This window comes from Neoarius graeffei, chromosome 7, assembly GCF_027579695.1.
Source record: "Neoarius graeffei isolate fNeoGra1 chromosome 7, fNeoGra1.pri, whole genome shotgun sequence".
Classification (NCBI taxonomy): Eukaryota; Metazoa; Chordata; class Actinopteri; order Siluriformes; family Ariidae; genus Neoarius; species Neoarius graeffei.
In genome coordinates, this window is record NC_083575.1 from 6,854,356 (window position 1) to 6,863,608 (window position 9,253).

Genomic DNA, 9,253 nt, shown 5'->3' on the forward strand with positions numbered 1-9,253 from the left:
TGTAAATATGTTAAGGCCAGGGCTTTGAACCAGAATTTTTTTCCTGTTGGTTCGTTCCGGACAGAAACAGAATTTTAACGTTTCCGGTTTTGGGTTCCACCATTAAATAGACGTTCCTGAACCGGTTAGAACAAAAAAATTTCGTTCCCGGAACGGTTAATTACGTTCCCTGTCAGCTGTTTAACAGATGGCTATAAAATGATGTCTCTGTCTCATCCAGCTTAAGCCAAATGTAGGCTAATTCTATTACAACCTTCATTAAATAAGACAAGAAATAATTCAAAACAATTATTATTTCAAATATTGGCGATTTGGATTCTCAGTATGTCTTCCCATCTACACAAACAGAAAAAGTGCCAAAAATGAAAGATAATTCGTTTAGTGTGTTACCAAAGGCTAGTCAGGCCCTATGCATTGATAGGCTAACAGAGGTTAATGTCATTTAATGTTCGCGAGCCTCTCATTAACGTGGACAAATATATTGATATAGTGTTTGAAATTGACGTTTTTGAATAACGATAGACTGCAATATTTACCTCTTATTTAAGATGTGGAGACGTGATAGTAGTCCACCCTCCCGCTCTCTACATTCAGTCAGCGAACGTCACACAGGAAGTGAACCCCAGCGGGTCATAGAAACTTGCGCAGGAGAAGAATGACTTTTTTATTTGTAGGCTACAGAAACTTTGAGGAACGAAATAAAAACCAGTATTAACCCGTTACCATTATTTTTAATAAGTGTTTCTGTTCCGGAACATAAAAAATAATAAAGTTTCTGGTTTCGTTTCTGTTCCATGTGAAATAGAAAAAGTTCCCGGTTTTCGTTTTCGTTCCTTGAACCGGTTCAAAGCCCTGGTTAAGGCTGATAGATTAATGTCTGGACCAAGAGTGCAGTGAAATCTGTAAGGAGAAAAAAAAAAACACCCACACACACACCCACAAGAAGAACAGCAAGAACTTTCCAAGGTTAAATGCTAACCAAAAAAAAAAAAAGTTGCATGAACAATGACACTGGTGAACACTAGTGGGAAGTTGAACACGATGGAAATTAGATAATTTCTCCTCACTCAAGCATATATCATACATACATTGTATTTTAGAGATCATATTATATCATATATTGTAGTATATATATGTCGATGACTTGCTTGGAAACAGTGGCTCAAATAGCAGAACAATATTCAGGCAATAAACTTTACATTTTACATTTACTTAGAGATACAAAGTGCATGGCTTTTTTTTTTTTAATCCCTGAAAAAATGCTTAACAAAATAAATAAATAAAGGTTTATTTCGAGAGGCAGTTTGGCTCGAGTCTTTTTTTTTTTAATGTGTAAAAAAAGCAAACCCTGATGTTCACATATGCTTCTCAGACTGCAATAATCCCAGCTTCTAAGTGTGTGATGCTCACACACACACACACACACACACACACACACACACACACACACAGCTCCACCTCCATCCTCCGTCATCATCACTGCTGGGTTTACTTCAGTAAAGTGGGACATCAGCAGTTGTTATCAAGTGGATAGAGGAAGATGGAATGTCCGTGTTCAGGTGTCACCATGACCTTCAGTCTCTTCCTGTCCAAGTAAAAAAGCCTCTCCTTTTCTTCTTCTTCTTTCTCGCCATTCCTCGGTCTGTCTCTGTCCCTCTGCCCATCGTCTGAGTGGATCTTGCGCAGCAGGTTGTTGATGAGAACGGCGCGGCGCAGGAAGGCCTCGGGGTCGTCCAGGAAACGCAGCTTCTGCAGCGACAGACGCAAAATGCAGCTGCGTTCCTCGTGTAAGATCAGGTGCTGCTCAGAGACACAGAGAGAGAACAAGGTGAGGGAAAAAAAAGAAAAAGAACGATCCCAAAAGAATTCAGCGTGAAAGACAGGCAGAGAACGCACAAAGGAACAGCAAAGACAGGGAGTGAGAATTTGAAGGAGTGACTGGGAGAAAGAGTCAGACAGGTACAGAAATGGTGGAAAAATGAAACCACATGTCCTCACAGTGAACGAGACAATGATTCGAGAGAGAAACCAATGCAGGTGCTCTCACTTTTTGTAAATATCCATGTAGGCGTCCCTGGACATCCTCCTCTTCCGCATACTTCCTCTTAAAGTAGGCGACTTTCGACGTTGTTGATCAATAAGGGCACACTCTTAGGAAGTGGAAGATCCTGACCACTGAGATTGAAGACAGAAGAGATCAGACTGCATGTGTGAGGAAGTGTATAAATGTTTCTGGCGCTCCCTGCCTCAGGGATTACTGAACACTCATTAGGTTGTGTTTTGGAACAACGTCACGAATGAAATGTGTGAGAATGGGGTTGTGTTGTCACTAGAGGGTTGCAGAACACATGTGAGCGCACAGACCTTTCTAACGACGCCTGTGTTCATCTGAGCATCGCTCCTGTATCTAACACACACACACACACACCCTGCCACGAAAACAAGAGAGAAGGTTGTTTGCTCGTTGAAGTTTGACTATTTAGAAAAATCTCAATCGAACCCAGTTTGGCAGAGAAACCATGCAACCCTGCATTAGTGAGGACTAACCAGAGACCGCTTTCTATTGGTTCACAAAACTGAGGTTTGCAAAATTCACAGGTCAAAGTTCACTGACATACAGCTGGCGCAAAGTGAAACCAAAGATCTGAGAAGATCTCCCAGCGCAATTCATCTCCGTGGGAACAAAAGTGAACCTGGTCTCATGAGTGGGCGCAGACGCACAGCTTGTGAACAGGCAAAGCAGGCAACTGCTTGGGGCCCCCTGGCCCAGGGCCCCCCCAAGAGTCGGGGCCTGAGGGCTTATTTATTTTGTTTTTTATTGTTCTTTATTATTGTATTTTCACATTTGGAATTTAAAAAACTTTGGTTCATACATTTTTCGTTGGTGTCAAATTATTTATAACATATTGGTGATGAGGGTATCACGGTGGTGTAGTGGTTAGAGCTGTCGCCTCGCAGCAAGAAGGTCTGGGATCGAGCCCCGTGGCCGGCGAGGGCCTTTCTGTGTGGAGTTTGCATGTTCTCCCCGTGGGTTTCCTCCGGGTGCTCTGGTTTCCCCCACAGTCCAAAGACATGCAGGTGAGGTTAACTGGTGACTCTAAATTGACTGTGTGAATGGTTGTCTGTGTCTATGTGTCAGCCCTGTGATGACCTGGCGACTTGTCCAGGGTGTACCCTGCCTTTCGCCCGTAGTCAGCTGGGATAGGCTCCAGCTTGCCTGCGACCCTGTAGAACAGGATAAAGCGGCTACAGATAATGAGATGATATTGGTGATGAACACTGGTCAGAAGGGCCCCCTGGAAATTTTTGCTTGGGGCCACAACAGACTCTAGAATCACCTCTGAGTGGGCGTGTCGCCTTACATCACAAATAAAATCTTTCTCAGGAGGTTGAAAACCCAGATAGCTGCAAAGTCAGTTTTTTTCCGAAACAGTTCAACAACACTGACGTTCTCACAGTGATCATAGGTAACTGGGAATATGCTCATAATATACAGTATATGCTCCAAGGGCCCTCCCAGAGAGAAATAACAACCATTATTATACACACAGGACACTTTTTCGATGGAATAAAAACATGTGTTCTATTCCTTTCTAGCAGGTTTCAATCATTTGGCGTGATAGCATGCAATATTGTCAGCATATCGCTTATCCTACGTGTAATTACGTCACTCTACCCAATGGAGAATGAGCGTTGAATATCCATCCATCCATTATCCATAACCACTTATCCTGTGCAGGGTCGCGGGAAAGCTGGAGCATATCCCAGCTGACAATGGGCGAGAGGCGGGGTACACCCTGGACGAGTCGCCAGGTCATCGCAGGCATCGCTGACACATAGAGACACACAACCATTCACATTCGCACCTGCGGTCAATTTAGAGCCACCAATTATCCTAACCTGCATGTCTTTGAGGAAAACTGGAGCACCTGGAGGAATATATACTCCATACTAGACTATACTTTCAGGGATCATTTCTATAGTCACTTACTAGCAAATGTGATTTGAAAGTGTTACATCTCGCTAATCACGATGATGAGTTATGATGTACTCTTCTGAGTGTGAATCGGATTTCAGCTAGTGATTTGTTTCATGGGCTTTAATCATTGATGAACGTTCTTTTATCTTTACGGAGATGAGAGAGGAAGAATACATGATCAGAGTGATTCTAATTGGGTGGCACGGTGGTGTAGTGGTTAGCACGGTCGCCTCACAGCAAGAAGGTCCGGGTTCGAACCCAGCGGCCGGCGAGGGCCTTTCTGTGTGGAGTTTGCATGTTCTCCCCGTGTCTGTGTGGGTTTCCTCCGGGTGCTCCGGTTTCCCCCACAGTCCAAAGACATGCAGTTAGGTTGACGTGGGGCGGCCTTGGGCTGAGGTGCCCTTGAGCGAGGTACCGAACCCCTGACTGCTCCCCAGGCGCTCTGGTGTGGCTGCCTACTGCTCTGGGTGTGTGCGTGTGCGTGTTCACTGCTTCAGATGGGTTAAATGCAGAGGATGAATTTCACTGTGCTTGAAGTGTGCATGTGACAAATAAAGGTTTCTTCTTCTTCTTAAAAAAACCCACGCAGACAACATGCAAACTCCACACAGAAAGGTCCCAGTCAGCCACTGGGCTCAAACCCAGAATCTTCTTGCTGTGAGGTTACAGTGCTAACCACTACACCACCTGAGCATTGAATATGGTTTACAATATTGCATGGTTGTCAAGACAATGTGATGTCACACGTCGGAGACGTAAAACTTCTGTGCTAGCAAGTGAGCGACTGTGACAATTTGTAAACAAACATGGCTGCCAAGTTTGTCTTGTTAAATACATTAGATTTTGAGAGAATTTTGAAAGAGGAAGATGCGTTGAACACCCGAAAGGAATGTGTATGTATAATAATAATATTAATAATAATATTGGCTGGCTTTTTTTCGTGGTCTATCAGATATATTCCATTCAGCTACTCATCTTCGACTTGTTCAACATCATGCTAGCTGAATGGAATATATCTGATATACCACTCAACATCAACCAATATTATTTAAACGTTTGGTGAAATCCCTGGATCTCCTCATCGGCTTCAATGGAGCACTGGGTCGTTCTGGTCTGCACAAAAGACGATTGGTATCATTTCCCATTTCCAAAACTTGAACAAGGAAGTGATCAGACGTCTCGGCTTTCAATCCTTCGCCTCGGTCCTCTCTGACGAAACTAACCACGATGTCCCACACCCTTTCCCCTTCAGTGGAAAGCCTTTTCTCATCTCATCTCATTACCTCTAGCCACTTTATCCTGTTCTACAGGGTCGCAGGCAAGCTGGAGCCTATCCCAGCTGACTACGGGCGAAAGGGTTGACACATAGACACAGACAACCATTCACACTCACATTCACACCTACGGTCAATTTAGAGTCACCAGTTAACCTAACCTGCATGTCTTTGGACTGTGGGGGAAACCGGAGCACCCGGAGGAAACCCACGCGGACACGGGGAGAACATGCAAACTCCACACAGAAAGGCCCTCGCCGGCCACGGGGCTCGAACCCGGACCTTCTTGCTGTAAGGTGACCGCCTTTTACACCAGGAAATTGTTTAGATTTGGCTTTAGAATCAAAACCATCATCATAAATGTTGGCACCTCTGTGAAGTTGATCGGTAAAGATATTTCTTAGTTTTGCAGCGCAGTGAAGATCATACATCTCATCTCATCTCCTCTAGCTGCTTTATCCTGTTCTACAGGGTCGCAGGCAAGCTGGAGCCTATCCCAGCTGACTATGGGCGAAAGGCGGGGTACACCCTGGACAAGTCGCCAGGTCATCACAGGGCTGACACATAGACACAGACAACCATTCACACTCACATTCACACCTACGCTCAATTTAGAGTCACCAGTTAACCTAACCTGCATGTCTTTGGACTGTGGGGGAAACCGGAGCACCTGGAGGAAACCCACATGGACACGGGGAGAACATGCAAACTCCACACAGAAAGGGCCTTGCCTGCCACGGGGCTCAAACCCGGACCTTCTTTCTGTGAGGCGACAGCACTAACCACCACACCACCGTGCTGCCCAGATCATACATTAAATCGTTAAATCATCAGACCTGCCTCAAAACACATTTGTTTTTAAAGAAAATTCATTTAGCTTAAAAAATAGAGACGAAGTAAATTTACAAATTTTACCTTTTACATACAATTCTGAATTCAAATTTCTTCCCAAAGTGTCTGAGAGCTCGAGAAGATTCAAACACACCTTAGCTTGTGGACAAGACAGAACTATTACTGTGACATACTGATGAGAGAAATGATGGCAGGATTAAATATATATATATATAACCCAGAAAAACCACACTGCTAACCTTTTGAAAGCTAAACCCACAAATAAGATTCACTCTCATCACCTGTGAGAGACTGTGATGCCTGTCACCTGGATGAAGTTTGAGAATCAAGGAAAGAAGAGCAAATTAGCGACCAACAAACTGATGAAATTAGCGTCCAGATGTTCGTGAAGGTCCGCATGACGGTTAAATAACGGTTCTGTAGAATTCTGCCACGCGCACCGTTTTTTAAATATTGTACGTTTCAAATGCAGACTGCGGCCGCAGCGCGCGACACTTCCGCTGCAGGGACTGCCTTCAGCAGCACAGCAGGAGCAGAGCAACACTGGGTGTGTGTGTGTGTGTGTGTGTAAAATAGTTTTGACAAATGCATTTCTCATGCAAATGAAGCGTTCAACAATTCAGACAGTAATGAAGAAAATAATAAGGATGCATGTTGGTGTTTTATTTGAAAAAAAAAAGTGATCCAGATGAGATGCGCGTGCCTGAGTGAACAGCTGTGAAGCTGGATGATGTGTGAGCCATGCGGGATTTCCACTGAGCTCCTGCTCTAACTCTCTCTCTCTCTCTCTCTCTCTTACATTTATATGAAGTGTGTGTGTGGAACACTATGAAACAGAACATCTCCTGGACATGTAATGCATGCAAACTGAGCATTGAAGAAAAGTGTAATGTTTGTAATAAATGCGCACTGAGAACCTCAGCGGGCTGGAAATGTTGGGATGAAGACGGTAAAGGTCCCGCACACAGTTCGGCTCACCATCACTGATGAAGCTGTTGGAGGAAACAGGCAGAGATCCTCAGCAGCAGCGCTCTCTCTCTCTCTCTCTGAGGCTGTCCCTCAGATCTCCCGGATGGAGACGCTGTAATACCCCGCTGCTGTGTCCGCTCCTGTCTGCGTCCCCGCGCTCTGTGTGTGTGTGTGTGAGATGGTCGCTTTGAATCCACACTGTATAAAAATCTCCCCCAAATCTCGCCGTTTTTCAGCGCAAAGCGAGGGCACGCGCCTCTCGCCGCCTCCTGATTGGTCCTCAGTGGAACAGCTGTTTCCACGTCGCTAAGCAACGAGTCGCTAGGCAGCGATGACGCCACATCAGTCTCCGTTTTCAGTTTTGCGACGCTCACGTGCTGCTGCTAGGCTTCATACACCCGCCCACTTCCCAAAACACAGAGAGAGAGAGAGAGAGAGAGACAAAAACATCCCCCACACACACACAGGGAGGGAGGAGAGCGAGACCCATAGACACACACACAAAACACACACACGGAGAGAGCGAGACCCATAGACACACACACAAAACACACACACGGAGAGAGCGAGACCCATAGACACACACACAAAACACACACACGGAGAGAGCGAGACCCATAGACACACACACAAAACACACACACGGAGAGAGAGAGACCCATAGACACACACACAAAACACACACACGGAGAGAGAGAGACCCATAGACACACACACAAAACACACACACGGAGAGAGCGAGACCCATAGACACACACACAAAACACACACACGGAGAGAGAGAGACCCATAGACACACACACAAAACACACACACGGAGAGAGCGAGACCCATAGACACACACACAAAACACACACACGGAGAGAGCGAGACCCATAGACACACACACAAAACACACACACGGAGAGAGAGAGACCCATAGACACACACACAAAACACACACACGGAGAGAGCGAGACCCATAGACACACACACAAAACACACACACGGAGAGAGAGAGACCCATAGACACACACACAAAACACACACACGGAGAGAGCGAGACCCATAGACACACACACAAAACACACACACGGAGAGAGAGAGACCCATAGACACACACACAAAACACACACACGGAGAGAGCGAGACCCATAGACACACACACAAAACACACACACGGAGAGAGAGAGACCCATAGACACACACACAAAACACACACACGGAGAGAGAGAGACCCATAGACACACACACAAAACACACACACGGAGAGAGAGAGACCCATAGACACACACACAAAACACACACACGGAGAGAGCGAGACCCATAGACACACACACAAAACACACACACGGAGAGAGAGAGACCCATAGACACACACACAAAACACACACACGGAGAGAGCGAGACCCATAGACACACACACAAAACACACACACGGAGAGAGAGAGACCCATAGACACACACACAAAACACACACACGGAGAGAGAGAGACCCATAGACACACACACAAAACACACACACGGAGAGAGCGAGACCCATAGACACACACACAAAACACACACACGGAGAGAGAGAGACCCATAGACACACACACAAAACACACACACGGAGAGAGAGAGACCCATAGACAAAAACATACCACCCCCCCCCCACACACACACGGGGGGAGAGACCGATAGACAAAAATATACACAACACACACACACAGGGAGGGAGGGAGGGAGGAGAGTGAGACCCATAGACAAACACACACAAAACACACACACACACACACACAGGGAGGGAGGGAGGAGAGTGAGACCCATAGACAAACACACACACGGAGAGAGAGACCCATAGACTAAAACATACCCCCCCCCCCCCCACACACACACACGGGGGAGAGACCGATAAACAAAAATATACACAACACACACACAGGGAGGGAGGGAGGAGAGTGAGACCCATAGACAAACACATACACAAAACACACACACACCCATAGACACATACACAAAACACACACACACGGACAGAGAGAGACCCACAGACAAAAACATACCCCACACACACATACACACACACGGGGGTAGAGACCGATAAACAAAAATATACACAACACACACACACACAGGGAGGGAGGGAGGGAGGAGAGCGAGACCCATAGACAAACACATACACAAAACACACACACCCATAGACACATACACAAAACAC

The 9,253-nt window shown here is 45.9% G+C and overlaps 1 long non-coding RNA gene and 1 other non-coding gene across 2 annotated transcripts; one reads left to right on the plus strand and one right to left on the minus strand.

Annotated features, from left to right (window-relative positions):
* Positions 1-1,454: 1,454 nt before the first annotated feature.
* LOC132888536 (uncharacterized) lies at positions 1,455-7,351 on the minus strand. The gene is made up of 3 exons (XR_009654946.1): positions 7,084-7,351; positions 2,048-2,175; positions 1,455-1,800 (listed from the first exon to the last, which is right to left on the minus strand). It is a non-coding gene; the product is annotated as an uncharacterized LOC132888536 (long non-coding RNA).
* Positions 3,953-4,167, plus strand: LOC132889830 (small nucleolar RNA U3). The gene has a single exon (XR_009655106.1). It is a non-coding gene; the product is annotated as a small nucleolar RNA U3 (small nucleolar RNA).
* Positions 7,352-9,253: the final 1,902 nt, after the last annotated feature.